The following is a 23,888-nucleotide window of genomic DNA, read 5'->3' as shown; positions in this document are numbered from 1 at the left end:
AATAGGCGTTAGAAATTCAGCAGTTTGAGTTGACATGAATAATTTTCAGTCTTTGTACATAGTTTCTTTGAAATCAGTTATATCTTAAGCTAATTCATGTTCATAAAGTAAACATTTTCCTCTTTATCTCTTTCTTTATATGATTCTTTTCTGAGAATCCAATATGTCCTCTATCCATTCAACATGTAGTATGATGAATGAATATTTGGTTCAGAGTGAGTCCCAGCTTGTCACTGACTGACTATTTGACCTTGATTGAGTTAGCTGTTCTGTGACTCAGTTTCCTTATTTGTGAAAATGAAAAAGTTGGACTAGATGACTTTCAAGGTCCTGTCAAACTCAAAACGCTGTGATCTCAATATTGCATAAAATTGACCACGTCAAAAAACAAGAGACTTTAGACATTTGGCTAGATGTCATTAAATTTAAAGTGCTATGAGTCTGGGCCAATTATATAAGATAATCATATTAGAACAGTGAGGAGTTATAATTTCTCCCCTATAGTCCTGTAAGTGATCACCTTTCCTCATGAATCTATAGAAAAGGAGATATTTCACTCATAATTGCAAACAACTTTTTTTTTTAGCCATAATTAGGAAGCCAGGACAGCTGAACCGTGAGGGCAGAAAGGTAGCAGCTATCGACAAGAGCTCTGAGGAGGGCATGAGTATCCCTCAGATGTTGTGGCTGCCTGAAGCTCACATGTGAAAGGTGAGAGAGAAGTAGGGCTTTTATTTTTTTTGGCTGATGTTTCTTACACTGGCCCATTACACTGCTGCATGCAGAGCTGATTGTTCTGAAAGGAAAGAGAAAAAGTTTGTGATACATATTGGCACAAGTTCATACAGAGTTCAGTGGAGGGCTGGCGAAAGATCAGAGAACATATAACAAAGGGGGGTAACTCACCACTTTTGGGGGTCCTCTACATGTTCCCATTAAGTTTGCTGTAATTCCTTTTGGGTTCCTTGTAGAGTCTTGAAGCCACTTTTTCCTTAGTGGGTTTAGTTTGTCCCGTTTTTAACATTGACATTGCCATTGGCTATTCTGGAGATGGTGTTAGGATGCTGATGAGAGGTCCAAAGTCACTAACCTTCTGAAATTCATAAGGTCTTTCTCTGGTCATGGCTGACAGCCTAGGGGAGATGGAGGTGTTGCCCTTCCCCTTAAGCAAAACCCCTCTTAAAGAAGTGGGCGTGTTTGAGACTGCTTCTATTACTTGCTGTCAGGGCACTTGAATGCCTGGTTACTGAGCTAGCTTGCTATTTTATACAAAACCCCCAGACTGTGACCAAGTTTCCTCAGCCATCCTCGCCACACCTCCCATGTAACTCTGATCCATTTTGTCCAATGATTTTAAAGTACTTCTCACACTTAGTCTAATACTCTTGACTGGTGGTTTCAAATAGGTGCTGCCATTTGGTTAATGTAGTTACTTTAAGTAGAGTGGTCTCAATTGACTGCCTCTTGTATGTATATATGTAATTAGATACAAAATATATTCAAATTCAAAATATTCAAAATAAATACAAGATAGTTACATATGTAAGTAGCAGCTGGGAGATTCAGGAAAGGTTTTGTGGGGAAGTTAGTGTTTGAGCTGTGTCTTTAAGGAAGGGAGGGATTCTATAAGGTGAAGATGAGGAAGGGGGGCATTCCAGGCATGGAGGATTACTATTATAAAAAAGGCACAGGGATGAGAGATAAGAGTGTCATGTTGTATCAGTAAGGCAAGATTCATGGCCCTGGGGATGACCATGAACATGCCTGTATGGTTCAGAATCACAAAGTAAGAAAAACTCTCTAGGTAGAAGGCAGAGGAAGTATAACGTTTATTTAGACACTAGAGTGTCCAATCCCAGGACCAATGACTCCAATTCAACATAACAGTGATTACATCCCCAAACCAGCAAGCCCAAGAAAATTATAACACAGTATTATAGCAAGGAACCAAGTCATCCTGTAACCTTCCCCCCTGCCTTCCTGTAAAGAATCACTCATGAATCCTACTTCTCCTTCCAGCACTTCTGCAGCTCTGTCGACTGGCTCTCTCAATGTCTGTTCGTTAGCGCCCTCTTGATGTCTGCTGCCTCAATGTCTTCCTCTCAGTTCTGCGCTCTCACTTCTGTCCCTCTTCAATTCTTGTTTTCTCATATGCTGGGCTCTTCTTATATATAGTCCTATCTGGCATCTGATTGGCTAGAACTCAGGTCTCTGATTGGCTGAATTCATGATTGACTAGAACTCAGTGCACATACCATTGGCTCTGGTCTTAGCAACTCCCCTTGGGGCCCTCCAGGCTTCATGCCCAAATGGGCTTAGTACCATGGAACTAGAGGCTTAAGGCTTACTTACAAGCAAAGATAAAATCAGGCTTTCCCACCTAGTCCCACCTGAGGTCTATTGAATGGGTGGGGAAGATCTGATCCCATTAATACTACACATGTATTAGGAATAGAGAGAAGGCCAATTTGGCTGGATCATAGAAGGCAATGAAGAGGAGTAATGCAAATGAGACTTGATAAATGTCAGGGCCAGGTTGTCAAGAGCTTTAAAAGCAGAAGGGTCTATATTTTATCATCACTGTTGTTCATTCTTCATTTTTGAAGAGGAGCAGTAACATCACGGGGTGATGTCTTGAATTGTGCATGAATTGGATTTAAGTGAGGCAGAGTTGCACAAAGTCCTCAGCCTCAGTCTTTCTTTCAGTCACCTAAGTCCAGTGGCAAGACAGAAGTCAGGAGTATTAGTGATGGCTCAGAATGCATTGGATAACCTTGTCTTTGATGTTAAAGCTCTAACCACTCCACAGAACTTGTGTCAGCCAATTTCATGGCTATTGGAGAAAATTATTCTCATCCACTCATTCTGTTGGGGGAAGGTCTTCATATGCTTGGGGTAGACATCCCCCTAACTCACCAACGGGTTTGAAGCCTGTCAGTTACCCTCAGTCTGGTTTAGCATATCTGCTGAGATGGTTTTACCAGGTGTAGCCACTGTGCATGTTGCATCTTCTTGGAGTCACAGGTGAAACTTGTGTGACGAACAGACACCAAAGTTGGACAAGCAGCCCCAAAAAGGGCTCGGTAAGCCCTCACACCAGAGGTGTGAGTCCTTCCTGAACACTCCGTATATCCCTTGAAGGGAGCCCTTGAAATTCATTTTGTAGATGAATAACACAATTAACTTTGTACTTAAGGAAATCACTTTGCCAAGAACTGGCAAACGATTGCTACAGAATGGCCTAATTAATCTTCAGAAAACAAGCAAAGATCTTTAAAAGGAAGCAACTATGTGAGAGATTGTTGCTGATTCCTCTATAGTGTGGCAGAGGCTTCAAGAGGTTGGAAGAATAACAGAAAGACAAGAAAAATAACTATTAACTATAAAGAAAAAAAATACTATTCATGGGTAACTGGAGTACTGAAGACTAGCAAACAGTAAGTTTTAGTGATTAAACTTATGTTTTTGTTCATGGCAATGTTAAAAAAAAGTAGAGTCTAGTAAGGTCTGAGTATTTTCATCAGACTGAGAAATGCTTAGGGGATTTTTTTTTACTTCTGGTGTATTTGGCAATTATGTCTCCATTGAGGGAATGATGAACTCTGATAAACATTTTGCTATAATAAAAGCAGAATGGAAACAGAATATTGCAGCAAGACCTTTTCCTATGGTATATGTCATGAAAGGTTAAGAAATTTATCTAACAATTGGAGATCAATATGCTTTGATGGGCTGGGAGATCACTTGATTTAAACCTGTGATCTACAATCTATAAACAATATTAATCTGGCAAAGTATACTGTTCATCAAAAATACAGTTAATATCCAATGTGGTGTGTGGTTTCACAATGAAGAGTTAAAGAATATCGGCAAAGCCTTATGAACTCAATGCCACATCATGTAAAACAAGTAATAGTGGCAAAGCGGGGCACAGCGCACATTAAACATTATTTTTAAAAATGTAAAAAATTGTAGGGCTGATTGTACGTCAGCAAATTTAGTTTTTTGTTTGAGTTACTTAGCATTGTCTATGCTTGCAATAGACTTGTGTTCTTATCTTTTCCCTTTCAGAATTCTTAAATTCCTTCAATTCTCAGTCTAATTCTTTTGCCTAAGTCTTTCTTGATACTCTTGGTTGTTAGTAACCTCTTCCTCCTAAATTTTGCTTATGCAATACATATCTGTGTGTATACATATGTAGGTTTGTGTAAATATCTATATCCATCTATCTATCCAAACATATACATATATAATCATTGCAATAGAATGTAATATGTGCCTTGATGTCTGGTACTATTTTATTTTTATCTTAGTTTTATCACCAGAGCCAAGTACAGTACCATGCCCATATATAGTAGGTCCTTAATAAATATTCAATTGAATTTTCCAGGCAAGTTCTGGGAAATGCTGATATGTTCTTGAGAGCAGAGCTGGCCAACCACTGGGCCCAATAGGGGACAGGAACAAAGGCAGTCTATGACCTGGCTCCTGAGTCAACGCTTGACAGGGAACACCCTTTGTCTGAGAGATAACTTTCTAGATGGTTTGGCTCTGCCTTCTGAAGCTACATTAACCCACGTGGAAGTGGTTATTATGGACCTTCCCGTACTTATCAGTGTGTGCATTTTGAATTCCGCTAATCATGGCTGACTTTGTGAGATACTCTTGCACTATCCTAATTCACCAATTAGTTGCAAGTTGCATGAATAGGTCAAGGAGGAGAGTTAGGCTGTTTAGGGAAGACTGTAACTAGGTCACTTTCATTAACTGATCCTGAGTCATCTTTGTTGTGAGGAATCTGCAGATCAGCCTTTTTCCCATCATGGGTAAAGGATCAGAGAAGCTCCCTGCTGTGCTTCTATTTCTGAATATATGTTAATTCACAAACCAACCTGTAGTCCATCTCTTTCCGACCCTTGAGATTGAGCCGCAAAGATCCTGGATATAATCATGGGTGCCAGTTGTGAAAAGTTGTAGGCTAGGTGACTGAAAGTAGATTCAGAATTGACTGGCTGAGCATAGATTTGTCACTAAATAGTTTCATATTAACTTGCAATAGCTTCTCCAATAAAGTGGCCTAGGATCTGTTCTTGGCTCTGTGTTATTTATTGTTTTTTAAAATATTGGATAAAGTCCTACATGACATGCTTATCAAATTTGCAGATAACATATAATCATGAGGCATAATTAACATACTAGATGATTGAGTCAGGAATTAAGTCTTGACAGATTAGAACTCTGGGCCAAAAATTGAATAATGTGAAATTCAAGAGGAATCAATGCAAAGTCTTACTTTTGCATCTAAGCAACTAACTTCACAAATACAAGATAGGAGAAGCATGCCTGGACAGGAGTTTTTCTGAAGAAGATCTGAGCATTTTAGTGTACCAAAAGCTCACTATGAATCAATAGAGTTATATGACAGCCACAAACTCATGCTCTTAGGCTTCATTGAGAGGCACAATGTCTAGGACTGGGGGGAGTTTAAAACATCCAGAAGATGGTGACCAGGATAATGAAAGGCCTCAAGATCGTGTCTTATGTCCATTGGTTGACAGAAATTGGTATGTTTCAATTGTAGAAGAGAAGACTCAGGGGGAGGAGGATGGTGGACCGATGACTGTATTTAGGTATTTGAAAAGCAGATACCTTGATGGTTCTGAGTAGTTCTATTTGTTCCTTAGCTCAAAACTAGAATCAGAGGGTATAGACTATATTGAGGCAGATCTAGGCTTTATGTAAGAGAAACATTTCCTAGACTAAATGACCACATGTCAGGTATGTCACAGAGGAGTCTCTTGTTCAGGTATTGGTTGGATTGGAAGATCTCTCTGAGGGCCCTTTTCAACTCTCACTATAGTTCTGCTGTCCTGTGATTAGGTAATTTAAGGGCCTACCAGCTGAAGCCACCTTCCTCACTGGATGTTATGCCAGGCAAAGTCACAAACTATATCTTTTGAGTTTTTTCAATGTTGATAGTTTGGAAGGATGTTTTGTACAAAATATCCATGATTCTTGGAGGCATCAAAGCTTCTTCTAGTACCCAAGGGACTGGTAAGGCTACTGGTTAAAGGAAAGCACTTGGGCACCAGAAAATAATAATAATCATGTCCTGGAATGGGTAGAAGACTTCTTCCCTAAGGCCAGGCTAAGCCACAGGCTACAGACCAGTTTGGGCCTTTATCACCTCTCACTTCAACTATTACAATAACTTCCTCATTGGTCTCCTATCTCAAATCTCTCGCCTCTTCAATCTTTCAATACAATTGCCAAAATGATATTCCCAAAGTGTGGATCTGATCATATTACTTCCTTATTCAAAAAATCTCTAGAGGCTATCTATTGTTTCTAGAATAAAATGCAAACACTTTTCCTGTCATTTGAAGTCCTTTTCAATTTGATCCGGACTATCTTTTTACTCTTATTAAACATTACTCCCTTTCATATCATCTAGGTTCCACTCAAATGGACCTATTTGCTATTCCTGGTACATGTCATTCCAGTTCCCTTGGGCAGGCTGTCACCCATGCCTAGAATGCCTCAAATACCCTTTTTCTTCACTGCCTCCCCTCAGAGCTCACCTTTGCTCAAAGCTCAGATCAAGTGCACTTACTACACGAGCTTTTTTTTCTTCTGTTTCTCTTAGTTGCTAGTGTTTCCCAAATTATCTTGTATTTACCTTTTGTATTTGCTTATATGTAAATGTTTCCTTTAGTAAAATATAAACTCTTTGAGGACAGGGATAATAATAAATCTTCCAAGCTTCCTAGAATCAGTTTGAGTTAGACACAATACTTATTTTGTTTCATCTACCTCTGAGGTCCCTAATTCGTGGCATTCCTATTAATTTCAAACTTGGACTAATAACCTAATAACCCCTATTTTCTCACTTCTTTGGATATGGCTGCCCTTAAGTCATTCTCATAATGGGTGGGCTTGACCTTTTGGCTTATGTCTGCTATGCTCATTTCTCAGTTTGGCCTCAGTGAGGGCTATTGTCCCTCTCTATCATGCTTCTCTGACATGGTGATTTCCCCTATTAAGCGTTTCCCTTCATCTACCCTAACACAAGTGAGACTTCTTCATAGTATACTGAAAAGGTAAGGCCTTCCTGAGTGGCTTTCCCTGTGAGCCTTTATTTTATCTCTGGGTCCCTGGGGAAGTTTCCCATGGGGGGGGGGACCAAAGGGTGTGCCATTGATTGATCTGCGTCACAGTGTCAGTGAAAATTAATCTCTGACAAAATCTTGAGTCCTTAATTACTTTTGCTGTCATGCCTGTGCCAAAGATCATAAGACCCTGTCCCCTTCCCTTTTTTTGGAGGGGGATATGTTAATCTTCTGAGAAGTGTTGTATAGTTCCTCCATTTTCTTTTTAATATAAATTTTCTTACTGCATAAGTACAAGTGAGTTTAAAAATGAGCCCCATTGGATTGGCTTTTGCATTTGTGATGCTCCCGTATAGAACATTTGTTTTTATATATTACATAAATATTTAATAGTGACCCAGGAGAAATTATTGGCCTAAATGCTAGCATAAGGACTAGACATGTGGTTCTCAGGGGACAGTGCTAATATGAAGAAATATAGAAGCATTTAGAGAAAATAGGGTTCAGAAAGCATCAGAAATCTGGAGAGGAGCCTGTGGAATGATTTAACAGGTTATAGACTGCCAGGGCAGCCAGGAAGTAGTATATTAAGTGACCAGAGGCAAATCAGCTAAAAAAGGCTCTAAATCACCAGAAACATTTGTTGGAGGAAAATGTCTGTAAGTAGAGAGAGAACCAAGGAAATAATCTCTTTTTTAAAAAATGAAAAGGGAAGGACTGTGGTCTTAAGGGATCTTTTGGGTGGTGGACTGGAAAGGACAGAATAAAAATGGCTAATAAGATGTTGATAGCCAAGATATGTAAGGTGACCCAAACCTAGTGAAGGGAGCATTTAATTTTCCTGGATGAAATCAAGTTCTATGACCCAGATGAATAAAACAAAGAAGAGGAAAACCTGATTTCTCAGTTTTGAATTCAGTGAAGTGTGAAGCAATGAGATCTATTGCAACAGGAATTAGTTCAACCAGGGTGTATTGAAGCTCAAATGAGATAATGGATGTAAAGCAGTTTTCAAATCTTAAGGTGTTATATGTAATTGTTATTAGTACTAAATTGTTGTTGTTGTTAGCCTACAGGCCACCAGACTGGTGATGACTTCCTTTCCTGAGCCTTCTTTTTGTACTCCTACTACGCTCAAGTATCATTTATAGAACAATATGAGGTGCTGGTAAAAGTTAAACAACCCTGTTCTCCAGAAAAAAAAACCAAAATAAACAAACAAAACCCAATTGCATGAATAGATAATTTTAAGTTTAAACTGCATTAATAATGATTTCTCAAGACCGGACAATCAGCAAAAAACAATGTCTTGTCCTGATTTGTAGGAATCTCAGTTTCTGAGGTGTAAATGTTTACACTGAAAATTTAACCATTTGTATTCAACCCAGATGAAATTCATCCTTGGTTACTGAAAGAACTGGTGGATGTGAAGGGACAAGTGAGTAAAAAACACTTATAGAGCAATTACTACATCCAAAGCTTTGCCCTAAGCTCTGGGACTACAAAGGGAAAAGCAAGACATTCTCTTTCACAAGGAGCTCATATTCTAATAGAGGGAGACAACAGATATAGAAGGTATCAGCTACAAATCATATGATCCTTAGGGTGCAGTGGCAAAGCAGATTGTAATGCATCTTCTTTAATGTTATTTCTGTTGACAAAGCCAACTTTATTTCTGATGTCAAAGCATTTGATGATGTCAAGGATTGTGGTGTCAAGAACTTTCTTTTCTCAGTGTTCAGTAGCTCTAGCTGTGGTGCAGGCAGGGGCTGCAGGATGCACAGAAGTAGTAAGCAGGTCACATTATCCCTTGGATTTAGGCTGTGGGTTATGACAACTGAGTCACTGTCAGATATCCTTGAAAGAGTGTGGAGAATGAGAGTCATGACAGGACTGAAGGATGGTATGTGTAGTTCTAAGCTTCAAAAAAATGGAAAAGAAAGGGATCTGAAAACTGTATAGCTCAGTGAGTTTGACTTTGATAATGCATGCCTTTCATGATGTTTTACAATTTTATTAAGTGGATATCTAGAAAAGGAAGAGATGATCACAATGAGCCAAAATGATGTCCTATTTACTTTTTGGGCAGAATTATTAACTGGAAGATAAGGAGAATACAATAGATATAGTTCACCTAGATTTTAGCAAGATGTTTAATAAAGTATCTCTTATTTTTGTGTAAAAGATGGAGAGATATGGCTAGACCACTGGTCTCTCAAGAGGGGGCCATGACATGAAGAGCTGTGTGAACAAGTACTACAAATGGGAACATGGGGTACACCCTCCCCTCCCCTCCCCTTGGTAACTAATCATGGGAATCGTCTCTACCACATGTCCATTTGTCTTTGTCCTTTAGCAGTGCCAGACGATTAGCCTCTCAGGACAGTTTTTTAAAAGTTTTTATTATTTATTTAATATTTTTAGTTCTCGACATTGATTTCCACAAGATTTTGAGTTACAAATTTGCTCCCCATTTCTACCCTCCCCCCACTCCAAGATGACATATATTTTGATTGCCCCTTTCACCAGTCTGCTCACCCTTCTGTCAACCCACTCCCCTCCTTATCCCCTTTCCCCTTACTTTCTTGTATGGCAAAATAGATTTCTTATATATTTGTATATCTTATTTCCCAGTTACATGTCAAAACAACTTTTTTTTGAGCATTTATTTCTAGAACTTTGAGTTCCAAATTCTCTCTCTTTTTCCCTCCCCACAAACCCTCCTTGAGAGGGCAAGCAATTCAACATAGGCCACATATGTATCATTATGCAAAACATTTCCATAATAGTCATGTTGTGAAAGACTAACTATATTTCCCTCCACCCTATCCTGTTCCCCTTTATTCAGTTTTCTCCCTTGACCCTGTCCCTTTTCAAAAGTGTTTGCTTTTGATTACCTCCTCCCCACATCTGCCCTCCCTTCTATCATCCCCCCTCTCTTATCCCCTTTCCCTCTACTTTCCTGTGGGGGTAAGGTACCCAACTGAATGTGTATGTTATTCCCTCCTTAAGTCAAATCTCATGAGAGCAATGTTTACTCATTCCCTTGCACCTGCCCCTTCTTCCCTTCCAAATAGAAATGCTTTTTCTTGCCACTTTTGTGTGAGATAATTTACCCCATTCTATCTCTCCCTTTTTCCTTCTCCCAATATATTCCTTTCATCCCTTAATTTTATTTTTTTAAGATATCATCCCTTCATATTCGATTCACCCTGTGCCTTCTGTCTATATGTATATTCCCTTCAACTACCTTAATACTGAGAAAAGTCTCATGAGTTACAACTATCATCTTTCCATGTAGGAATGTAAGCAAAATGATTCAACTTTAGTAAGTCCCTGATGATTTCTCTCTCTTATTTACCTTTTTGTGCTTCTCTTGATTCTTGTATTTGAAAGTCAAATTTTCTATTCAGCTCTGGTCTTTTCACTGAGAAAGCTTGAAAGTCCTCTATTTTATTGAAAATTCATATTTTGCCTTGGAGTATTATACTCAGTTTTGCTGGGTAGTTGATTCTTGGTTTTAATCCTAGCTCCTTTGACCTCTGGAATATCATATTCCAAGCCCTTTGATCCCTTAATGTAGAAGCTGCTAGATCTTGTGTTATCCTGATTGTATTTCTACAATACTCGAATTGTTTGTTTCTGGCTGCTTGCAATATTTTCTCCTTGTCCTGGGAACTCTGGAATTTGGCTACAATATTCCTAGGAATTTTCTTTTGGGGATCTTTTTTAAAGAGGTGATTGGTGGATTCTTTCAATTTCTATTTTACCCTCTGGTTCTAGAATATCAGGGCAGTTTTCCTTGATAATTTCTTGAAAGATGATCTCTTTGCTCTTTTTTTGATCATGGCTTTCAGGTAGTCCACTAATTTTTAAATTATCTCTCCTGGACTATTCTCCAGGTCAGTGGTTTTTCCAATGAGATGTTTCACATTGTCTTCTATTTTTTCATTCTTTTGGTTCTGTTTTTGTAATTTCTTGATTTCTCATAAAATCACTAGCTTCCACTTGCTCCATTATAATTTTTAAGGTGTTATTTTCTTTAGTGGTTTTTTGGACCTCCTTTTCCATTTGGGTAATTCTGCCTTTTAAGGCATTCTTCTCATTGGCTTTTTGGAGCTCTTTTGCCATTTGAGTTAGTCTATTTTTTAAGGTGTTATTTTCTTCAGTATTTTTGGGTCTCCTTTAGCAAGTCATTGATTTGTTTTTCATGATTTTCTTGCATCACTCTCATTTCTCTTCCCAATTTTTCCTCTACTTCTCTAACTTGCTTTCCCAAATCCTTTTTGAGCTCTTCCATGGCCTGAGACCAATTCATATTTTTCTTGGAGGCTTTGGATGTAGGCTCTTTGACTTTGTTGACTTCTTCTGGCTGTATGTTTTGGTCTTCTTTGTCATCAAAAATAGGATTCTATAGTCTGAGTCCTTTTACACTGCCTGGTCATGTTCCCAGGCAACTACTTGACCCTTGAGCTTTTTGTCAGGGTATGACTTCTCGTAGAGTAGAGACTGCTTTGTCCCAAGCTTTATGTGCCTTGCACTGCTGTTTTCAGAGCTACTTCTACACAGCAAGTTCTGCCACACCAGTCGTCCTCCTCCCCCAAAAACCACCAACCAGGACTGTGACCCAGATCTGAGCAGGGCAAAGCAAGAGAACCCTTCCTCTGAGCCAGCAAAGCGCTCCCTGTGCTCGCTCTGATCTGCTGCTTGATTCCTCCAGCTGGGTGGGCCAGGGACTCTAGAAGTAGCCACCTCTGGAGCTCTGGAAGCAGCCACAGGAGCTTCCTGCTGCTGCCATCACGCTACCTCCATCGCCTCTGGGGCTTGGGCCAGACCGCACACTTCTCTCACCCTGATCTAGCAGTTTTCCCACTAACCTGCTCTGTTGTCTTTGGTGTTTGTGGGTTGAGGAGTCTGGTAGCTGCCACAGTTCAGTGATTCATGGCCCTAGGGCCTGATCTGCCTGACTCTGTGTCTGGTCGGTCCTGATGTGGCTCATGTTGGGCTGTCCTATGCTCCCAGTATGGTGCGATAGACCCTTCCCAGCAACCATCCAAGCTGTCTTGGGCTGAAGACTTGTCTCCCTCTGTTATTTTGTGGGTTCTGTAACTCTAGAGTTTGTTTAGAGCCATTTTTTACAGGTGTTTGGAGGGATTTTTGGGGAGAGTTTAAGTGAGTCCCTATTTTCCAGCTGCCATCTTCCTCTCATGAAAGTTATAAAATGACTACTACTTGTGCATGTACAATAATAGGTGTGCATGTGCCAATGGGAAAAGCCTCTACCTCCAACACCCTCATTCACTGACCACTAGATCACTTTGTGGTTGCTGCCTGTGGCCCTTGGAAGATGGTCTGTATGATGGTGGCAGCAGTTGGTGAGTTAAGGGCCTGAACCCTTCCATTTAATTTTGGGTTGGACGGAGTGATTTGTATTTTAGATCTCTCTACATCCCTCCCCACCCCTGCCCAAGTCCTCTTCTTTATAGATCGTGATAATTTTTCTATTCACCTGGGTTCACAACCACATTGTAATCCTCAATTTCTTACTCTCACTCTCATCCTGTCTCTCCCAACTATTTGCCACATTTTGTCATTTCTCTCTCCACAGTATCTTTTGCATTTGTCCTCTTCTCTCAGCTCTAATGGCCACCATCCTAGTTTGGTTCTCATCTCATTTCTCCTGGACTTTTGCTATAGCTTCCTAATTGGTCTTCCTTCCTCAATTTTCTTCCTTTCTCAATTTTCAGCTGCCAAAGTAAGTTTCCTAGAGCTAAGTTCTGACCTTGTCCTTTCCCTGCTCATTAAACTCCAGTGATCCACAGGATCAAATATAATTTCTTTTCTTCTCACTATTTAAAAATATCTATTTTGTATAATTTTGTAATGTAGGTAATTATTAGTATAGTAGTTCATGTATATAATTGATAAACATACATATTTTGAGCATGAGTGCTCAAAATATTTTATTGAGAGGAGTGTGATCAAAAAAGTTTAGAGATGACTGTAGTAGATGATAGCATAATTAGATTAATTTGGAACAGTTTGAATGATTGTAATTAAACTGAAGCCACTAATCATTCAAACCCAACTTGGAAGCATATATGTAATTTAGTACCCCAGGGATCTGAGGTTGGCCATATGCTATCTGGTATTTTTATTAACAACTAGGATAAAGGAATAGTTAGCATCCTTTTCAAATGTAAATGTAACAAAAATCTAGAAAGGGGGGATTAATAACACCTGATGACAGGCTAGTGCATGGGACTGAATCCAGCAAAATGAAATTTAATAAGGAGAGATATCAAGTCATAGACTAGGGTTCAAAAATCAGTTTCACAAGTGTAAGATAGGGAGACATGGTTAGATTGAAGTTTGTTGAGAAGAGATGTAGGAATCTTAAAGGATTGAAGCTGAATATGAGTCAACAGTGTGAAAATGGCAGCCAAAATTCACTATTGGGGTATATTAAGAGAAGTATAGAGTCTAGGAATAATCAGATAACTGTGTTACTGAGCTCTGCTCTGTCACATGTAGTATTATATTCAGTTGTGGGTACCACATTTTAAGGACATTAAAAGGCAGCCAGGTGGTGCAGTGGACAGAGCAGTGGCCCTGTATTCAGAAAGACCTAGGTTCAAATCCAGACCCGGACACTTACCAGCTGTTGTGTGATCCTGGGGAAATCACTTAAATCAGATTGGCTCAAAAAAAAAAAGGACATTGACAAACTGGGGAGCTTTCCAAGGTAGACAATCAGTGCGATACATGTTAATATCGATTGAGGTCGCTGAGGATATTTAGGTTTATGAAGAAAAGACTCATGGTTGGGGCGGGGGAGGTGTCCATTGATAAGATCATAAATCTAGAGTGAATAGAAAGTCCAGAGGAGATATAGCCTGATTGGCCCCATCTTATAGCTAAAGTACAGGGAGCCTAAGGGAGTTGCTCCAGTTCACACAGGTAGTGAGCATCAGGGACAGAATCTGAATCTAGTTTCTCTCACTCCTTTCTGAGTCATGAAGGTGTGACATGAAGGCATGAAGCTGTTGGTAAGTACTTGGAAAACTATCACCTGGAAGAGGAATTAGACTTGGTCCATTTGACTCCTGAGGGTAGAACTAAGAGGAATGAGTTGAAGCTTCAAAGAAGCAAATTTATATTTGATATAAAGAAAAAATTTCTAAATGCTAGAACTTTTCAAACATAAACAAAGGTTGGATGACCACTTGTAAGTAGTATTATGTTGAAGATTCTCTTTCAGGTAGGGTTTGGATTTGATTGTCTCTGAGATCCTTTTGGACTCTGAAATTTTGTAATATAATGATTTTGTGGTTTCACCAGTGTAGAAAAATTATTTAAGGGACCTTTTGTTTGTCACTGTTGAGGGTTCATTTCATCACAGTCCCCATGTTTATTATATGTGTATGTATATATGTGTATATGTATGTATATATATGCATACATATCTATGTGTATATGTACATATATACATACACATATACGTACACATATACACACAGAATTAGAATCATTCCAGAAGTAAAGTTATTGGAATATTTTATATTTAGCCATGCTCTTAATGAAGTCTATATACCTACATATGCTTTTCTTAACATACCTGTATATGCTTTTCTTAATTTATGAAATGATACTGCAGGCCTGCCACCATGATATGGAGTGTGCACTATGAGACCTTTTCCTCCCAGAAGTGAGAATACATTGTGCGCATCCAGATGCACTCTATTGCTCAACTTTCTTCTGACCATTGACATTCTATTGTGAACTATTTGGCCGAGGTTAATGATACGGTTTATGGCTAGTTAATGAAGCAAAGCAGATGAGATCAAAGCCTTAACCTCATTTCCTTAGCACAATGCTAACCATTTGAACTAACTAGCCACAAACTCTAAAATACATAATTCTTGCCAATCTGAGAGTAGTCAGGAGGCATTGGATTAAGCAGGACAATATAATGGGACTCTTAACAAAGACATTTCAATTTTATCTTCCCTCAGACAGTCTCTCTCTGGAAAAACAGAATAGCAGAAATAGACCTGCTGCGATCATATTTTGCCTAATTAGTTTGATTCATGCATAGGATTCCAGTAACAAGCATGTTTGTACTTTTTAGCTACTTCTAAGAATTTAGATAACAGGGCTATTTTGAAACATCTAAGGGGACATTCTGGTAAATAACATGCAAATGGGAGTGCTTTCAGAATTCCTAAAATGGTTTCTAAAATGGTTGCCATGTGTATGGAATCATAGAAAAATAGCTTTATGGAAAAAGTTGTTCTAATGTAAGTTAAAGATTTCAAAACAACTGAACTGTAAACTACCTTCCATATATAGGACGATCAAGTGCTCTGGAGTCATGGTTTTCAGAACTCTCTGATAATGGGTGTCTGATTTCATAGATGTGGATATTTCCAGGGAAATGTGGATCACAACTGATCCATTCCTGCCCATTCTGTGTGATTTTTGTTCATGTTCTCCCACATGTTCACCACTGGGGGCCCACTCAACAAGCTGCAGTCCTCTTCATGTTCTCTTGATATTAGACGGATACCAGTGGGAGCACTTAGGTTGTTTACTAGTTATTATTTGAGTTTGCCACATGTTTATTTATTTCTTTTTAAAATAAAGTCTTTAGTCTCCTTTCCTGCATATTTATAATTTATAATATGTTGTAGCCACTCATATCCACAATCTTCTCCTTTCCCTTTTGGTTTATTTTCAACTTCATTTCTTTGGAGACTGAAGTGTTTCTGACTCACAGTCCTACAAAAATTGTGGGAAGAAAATAGGTGTTAACAAGATGACCCTTCATTTTAGGGAGAAGCTTAGCATCATTAAAGCAACTTTGCATTTTCCCCAAAGCAATGCAGGCTTATCTTTTATTTCTGTTCAATTTTGGGCTTAGTTCTTTGTCTTTTTGTAGTATCTGCCCAAGATATTACATATCCATGATACTATACATTCTGATGAATGAGCTCTATACTTTGTCTATTCAGTTGTAAGTCATGATCTGAACAATAGATATTGTTCATCCACTTGGTTTTCCCTGTGTGGATAGTTAGGTCAAACTCTTTTGACTAGTGAAGCTCATTTAGGATACTGGGTGAAATTCTGGGTTTGATGCAATCATTAGCACAATATTGTGGTGAGCACCTTTGGTGAGCCTATCTTTTGACTTGCTTGATATTCATTACCACAGATAGTCAAAGTTTTCTCTTTTTGTTATACCTTTTAAGGGATCCTGAATAATTTGACATATATAGAGCACATGGGAAAAAAAACAGGAGCAAATTTATTGTTAGTATATTTAACTTGAGAATCAAAGAGAATTCATGAACTATGTGGGAATTGAAAGAAATAACCTTTGAAATCCCTTAAAGATCTGGGATTCCATATTTCTTTAGTATCTCAAGAAACCTCTATTTCACCATTATGGATGTACTTTCCATTAAAACAAGTGGAAATCTCTCCACATTTTAATAGATGGACTTCAAGAGTTTCTGTGGCAAAAAAATACACCCATAACTTGATGTTTAATCTTCAGTTGATGGACTTCTCTCACTTTAGGCACGCTGGATGACAAGCAGTCTTTTCTCAGGACCAAGCGTGAAGCCCTACTAGCTTAAGAGATCCGTCCCAACTTGTATTCTATTGGTATACCCTTCAAGAACTAAGGGTCAGCTCTAAGCCAATGTGAAACATCAGCACGAGACTTAATTTCGACATGTTCAAACTGACTTGAACAGACTGAGAACTTCCTTTGAACTTTTACCCCTGCTTCTAATCTAAACCTGAAGCAGTAAGCTGATAATGTTTGGCTAAAGAGAGCATGAGGACATAAAGAATTTTCACTTGAATCAGATCTATAGTACATCCAGGCAAGACCTCTGTCCTTGACAATGGTTTCATTTTCTGGAAGGCAGGAAGGAATACTCAATGCATCTTCACTTTCTTCTACTAATTGTCTACCCAAGAGTTCATCATCTAAATATATTATTAGAGGATGTCATTTTAAAAGACATTCCTAATGATGATGTTCCTTAAACTATTTAATAAGATGATTCAATAAATATTTTCCCTGTTACTAAGCATACCATGTAGTTTCCATAAGTGAGGAGTTTTGAATTTCTAAAATTTCCCACATTTTCAGCCCCTACACTCTAACACTAAAAGAGGAATTTTAAAAAATTGAATTATATTAAATGTTTTATATTTTGCATGAGTAATCATTTACTAGTTGTTATAAGTAGAATCAGCAAATTCCACAAACATTTATTTTAGTGTTGCTTATAGAATCCTGAGTCTATTAGGGGCAGCTAGGTGATGGAGTGGATAGAGCATTGAGACTGGAGTTAGGAAGACTGAGTACAAATCTGGCTTCAGATACTCATTAGGTGTGTGGCTTGGGGCAAGTCATTTAACTTCTGTTTGCCTCAGTTTCCTTATCTGGAAAATGGGGACAATAATAGCACCTACCCAACAGTGTTGTTGTGAGGATTAAATAAGATAATATCTGTAATACACTTAGCATAGTGCTGGGCACATAGTGATTACTATATAAATATTAGCTATTATTTTATCATCATTATTGTTAGCCATTTATCTCTGTTAAGGCTACTAAAGACTTTGAAAAAAATGAAAAATAGATAGTGCATTTGAAATAAACTAATCATAAAATTTAATTTACAATAAATATTAAGAGAAGCTTTCTGGTTAAGTTCTTTATTCAGTATAGTGGCTGATGTCAATTGAATGGCTCTGAACTCAGGGCAAGTCATTACTTTGACTGGAGCTTTATTGAAATTAAATTTGGAGTTTGAGTCAATGCCCAGGAATGATGTCAGATAACAGATTACATTTGTTAAAGTCTCTTCAGTTTAAATGTGTGTTTAAAATAGACTAGATAACAATTCCCAGGCTTTATAGTTTAACCCTACTTTTAATTTTTAAAAACATTTTTTTCTTTGAAAGAATAACTTAAAATCTCTTCATATCTTTTTATAAGCATGCTCCAATGGATCTGTGAACCCCATGGATATTGCCTGCTTTGATCATCAAGTTCATATCACAACTCATCCGTGTTTGCCTGCCCCATGTGAATAAATAAGCCACAGGGGGTGCATCTCAAAGACTTGCTTTTATTCTCTTGGCATTGCTTGGATACTAAAGAATTTATTTCCCTCTCCTGAAAAATGTTTGTGTGTTCAAGTACTTGGTGACCTACAGCTAATTGAACAAATAAGGCCATCACTTTGCCAAGTCACTTTGTGAAACCAGTTATGATATGGTAGACTCATTTCACCTGGAAATGTGAAGTCTCAGGAAGGAATGGTGGCTTCCCACTACCCCTTCAAAATGGTCAGTGAATTTAGAATGAGAAATAATAACAACAGGTTGAAATCCTGCAAAACCATAAGCAATAGTATGCAACAGAGTTTGATTCCCAAAGGGATGAACTTTTTCCTGTGTACTATGAATCAAATAAACAAGTATTTACTGAAAGTGTACAAAGATAAGTGAGAGGCAGCATGGCATACAGAGCACTAGGACTCGAAGCCAGGAACACCTATGGTCAAGCCCTGCCTCAGACACTTCCTAGCTTTGTGACCCTGGGCAAGTCATGTAATCATTTGTCTCAGTTTCCTCATTTGTAAAATAGAGATAATAATGGCACGCATTCCTGGGGTTGTTGTAAGGATCAAAGGAAATAATAATTGTAAAGCGCTTAGTACAGTATCTGGAACATGGTAAGTGTTATATAAATATTAGCTATTATTATTATTATTTTTATTAGAAGTAATAGTAGTAGTAGTAATAGTCATCAAATAATCAAACATTTATTAAGAGTCTACAATGATAAGTAAAAGGCAGCATGGAATAAGGGAAAGAACACTGATCTCAAAGCCAGGAAGAGCTTGGGGTGAAGTCCTGAGTCTGAGATAGACCAGCTTTGGGACCTTGGACAAGTCACTTGACATCTCAGTGCTCTAGCTCAGTTTTATCAAACTCAAAAACAAACAGGGGCCACTGAACCTTACCTGAGGATCCCAGTGGGCTGCATGTTGACTTAGAAGACCACACATTAACATTATCTATGTTTTGTTGTATTTTTTATTTATTTTACTAAATATCTCCCAATTATGTTTTAATCTGAGTTGAGCCACACTTGGGAGTTTTGGGGGCCAAGTTTGACACCTATGCTCTAGGCCAAGCTATCAGTTGTCATTTGCAGAGAACTATTATACTAATGAAATCACAAGTCCAGTCCTTATCTTCACCCTACAATGCCAAAAACAAAGCTTTCTATTTTCGAGGATATTGTCTTGTATCTCAGAAGACAACAATACAGATCTGAGCAGATACAAAACGTATTACAAACTAATTTCGGGGCAAAGGTTGTCCAGAAATTATATCTTGGCAAGGATCGTTTTGATTTGTATGTCTATTATGGAGCCCAGAAAGCTACTTAAGTGAAAAATGGCATTCCTTCTAAGAAACTTTTTCTCACTTTTAGATACTTGAAAAGATTAATGGAAAACTACAAAAATTCTAAAACAGAATAGTATTTAGAGGAAAAAAAGCCTGAATAGCTGGTAATTGTGACCAACAGGATTTTCCCCATTGATTTGCTTATAGGCTCCTGAACCTTCTGGCCTTATTAGATGATGAAAATTACATAGTAGAAGAGAAGTAAGAATCTTAAGAATTTTTAAAAAATAATTTCACTGTATTTAGTGAATTTCCTTGAAATTCCTTGAATTTCACTGAAGTGTGAAGTGTGAAGATGTTTCTTGGCATTGGTAAGAGTACTTTTCTTTTTATTTAAATGCATTTTCATATGCTGACAATGACTAATGCCAAATGAGCTGGTGTTTTTAGAACTAGTCACAGACTATGCTAACTTGTCTTGACCAGGATAGCATTAGTGGGACTTGATAACCTGGGGCAATGGCTGGGGATTCTGTGTTCTGAAGGCAAGGGGACTGATTGACTAGCTGTAGCTCTAATGTTCAGGGAGTATTTTGACTTTCTCTGTGAATGACTGACTCAACAAATCATTTTGCATTTTGCATGTGGCAGCTAGGTGTTGTAGTGGATAGAGCACCTGACTTGGAATTGGGAAGACTCATCTTTGTGAATTCAAATGTGACCTCAGACGCTTACTTAGCTGTGTGACCCTAAGAAAGTCTCCTAACCTTGTTTGCCTCATTTCCTCATCTGTAAAATGAGTTGGAGAAGGAAATAGCAAACTACTCCAGTTTCTCTCCAAAGAAAACCCAGATGGGGTCATGAAGAGTCAGAATCTACTGAAACAACTAAACACCACCACCACCACCATATAGCAGGCAGTGCTAGGCATTGGAGATAGAAAGAGGAAAAAAAAATAAGATGGTCTTTGCCTTCAAAGAACTTATACTGTACTGGGGGAAAACAGGTACATAGAAATTTAGGTACATATGCATAGAAAATAAATACAAGCAGTTGGGGTTGGGACACTAATATAGCCAGAGGAATGAGGAAAACCCTTTTAAGTAGATGGCATTTGAGCTAAACCTGGAAGAAGGCAGGGATTTTGAGAAGTAGAGATAAAGAAGGAAAGAGTGTTTCAGGTACTAGAGAACCTGAGCAATGGCCTGTGGGCAGAAAGTATAATGTGAATTTGGCTGGAACATTGAGTACATGAGGACAATTTACACTTAAATCCTTCATAGTACTGTGGTGAAAAGGGTGTTCCTTTTCCATACTTACAAATGATCATGAATGTATAACTTTTTACAGTTAAAGACTGAGCTTATGTAATTGTAAAAATTTGAAATTGACTTCAGATTTGGGCAAAAGGAAGCAAAAGCAGAGAAGAAAATACCAATTGTATACAGCTCAACTAAGCAAACAGTTATTGCAAAGGGAAAGGAACAGTTCTAGGTGTTAGGGATGGGGAGGGGTAGGCTACAAAGAAAACTAAGATTTCACCTCTTTCTTTGAGGTTATTAGATGGGGTCTTATTATTACATGGGGTATTATTAGTGGGATCTGTGTGTGTGTGTGTGTGTGTGTGTGTGTGTGAGTGTGTGTGTGAAATAAAACATGTATAAAAGTAAATACAATTCAAAATCAAGTATAAAAAGACATGATTGCGAACTGCGGGAAGAGATGATAATATGATTGACAGAGATACAACATATTCCCATCCTATTTCTGTCCTTTTGCGTATTATATAGCTACAGCCTGAAAACTTCTCATTGGTAGAAAATAGGCAATTTATTTCAGTAAGAATTTATCAAATCTATGCTTTGACCCTACCCACTTAAATTTGTTTGATTTTGCTTAAAATAGCAAAAATATGCAGATTATTTTTCTCCTAAAAAAACCAAACAAGGAAAGAAAGAAAACTACTATATAACTAGTGTCTATCACTACCCCTTTTCTACATTTTTTTTGGGCCAGGGGATGGGAAATGACCAGCAATAAAAGCACATTATAAGTACAACCTATTACAGCTCAGTTGGGAATGCCAATGTCTTTAAAACTTAATAGCTTCATAGTTTTAGCATTTATTCAAAATATTTTCCAATATTTAGTTTTTCTCTTTTAGATTTTTAAAAATAGTGTATACACATATAGAGAGTTGAGATACTGAATTTATCCATGGCTCATATCAGTCATTTTGAGCATTGTAAAGTTTAAGCCAGTTTTCTAAAGCCAAAATATATTCTATGACTACAATGTGATGACTTGAAATGTTGACAAGGATTTAACTCTCTTCTAAAGAATACAGACGTATAAATGCTTTGTAAAAATTATAAATGTTAGCTATTGTTATTATTGTTCTTGTTACTACTATTATCTCATTAATTTAACTTGAGGGAGTTCAGGTAAATGTGGTTCTGGGATAAGTTGCTATCCTGCTACTATTCTTTTATGTTTAATATTCTGCAGAATTCACAAGTGGACAAAATTACTGATTTATTTATTAATTGTAATTGATTAAAGTAGTCATAAGCTCATTTTTCATAGACTCACTGAAAGTGTCCTTGGTACTATTCCAATGGTAGAAAAGATAATGGGGATGACATTTACCTTGTCTTATTTCCACATCATTTTGATTTTTTTTTTCTGGCTAGGTCTCTATGTTTTGAAAGGTTTTTTGTTCCATGTAGCTTGCAAATTGGAAGTATTTGTCATTGTGACCTCTATTAAAATGCTGTTCTTAAATTTTTATGGGTTGCTGCTATAATCAGGTGAATGTGGACAACAATTTAGTCTATGATAATATTCTGGTTCAAGCACACTTTATTAAGTTCTCAATGATATTTTTAGGTCTACATTTGAGGTTTGGAGATTTGTCATCTGTTAGTACATGAAACAGAGTGAGCTTTTAATGCATAATTCTAGTCAATTCTTATCTTTCTAGAGAACACTTTTTTCAATTGGCAGCAATATGTTATGCAATATTCATCTTTTTAGTGAATAACATGCATTGATCAATAAGTCTGGGCTCCTACTGTATAACTTTTCTGCAATTTTTAATAGTAATGTCCTGATAACTGAATTACTATCATATATCCCTCTATCTCTATTTAAACATCCAAATCACTCATTTATTTGTTACTTCTTTGTTGACATAATGATGGTTGATTCATGTGGCTGTTGCCCATAGAATGTTTTTTGATGACTCTCTTAGATTTAAGCCACTTCATAGGCTCTGAGTAGAGATAAAACAATTTTGATTACATTTGACAAATCCAGTGTTGCATTCCTGTTGTCAGCCTTTACCATTGTTTTATGGAGTGAAGTCTGTTTGTTCCAAGATAATTCTGTAAATTTTTTTTTTTTATAAATTTCTTTATTTATTTTTAGTTTACCACGCACGGTTCTACATAGTTTTGAGTTCCAGTTTTTCTCCCCTCCCTCCCCCCTCCCTCCCCAAGACGGCATGAAGTCTCATATAACTGTCATGTATAACTTCGCATTGAATTAATTTATGCACTAGTCAAGTCGTGGAGAAGAATTTTGACCAATGGAATGAATCATGAGAAAGAAGAAACAGAACCAAAAAAAAAAAACCCCAAAAACAAAAACAAAAGAGAAGCAGAAAAGGCGAGCATGTAGTGTGCCTCAGTCTGTATTCAAACTTCGCAGTTCTTTGTCTCCATGAAGATAGCATTCTCCATCGTGAGTCCCCTGGAGTTGTCCTTGCCCCTTAGGTTGCTGAGAAAAGCGCAGTTTGTCAGGGTTGGTCCTCATGGAATCCATATATCTGTGGCTGTGCACAACGTTCTCCTGGCTCTGCTCCGCTCACTCAGCATTATGTCGTGTAGGTTTTTCCAGGTTGTTATGAAGTCTGTATCATCCCCATTTCTTATGGCACAATAGTATTCCATTACCTTCATGTACCACAGTTTGTTCAGCCATTCCCCAATTGATGGGCATCCCTTTGATTTCCAATTCTTGGCTACCACAAAGAGAGCCGCTATAAATATTCTTGTACATATGGGTCCTTTTTCCCGCTTGCGTGATTTCTTTGGGATACAACCCTAGAAGTGGTATTGCTGGGTCAAAGGGTATGAACATTTCTATAGCCCTTTGGGCATAGTTCCAAACCGCCCTCCAAAATGGCTGGATCAGCTCACAACTCCACCAGCAATGCAACAATGTTCCAATTTCCCCACATCCTTTCCAGCATTTATCATTCTCCTGATTTGTTATTTTAGCCAATCTGACAGGAGAGATGTGGTATCTAAGAGTTGTTTTGATTTGCAT

This window comes from Trichosurus vulpecula, chromosome 2 (genome assembly GCF_011100635.1).
Source record: "Trichosurus vulpecula isolate mTriVul1 chromosome 2, mTriVul1.pri, whole genome shotgun sequence".
NCBI classification, from domain to species: domain Eukaryota; kingdom Metazoa; phylum Chordata; class Mammalia; order Diprotodontia; family Phalangeridae; genus Trichosurus; species Trichosurus vulpecula.
The sequence above is the reverse complement of the archived record's forward strand: the minus strand, read 5'-3'. Positions refer to the sequence as shown.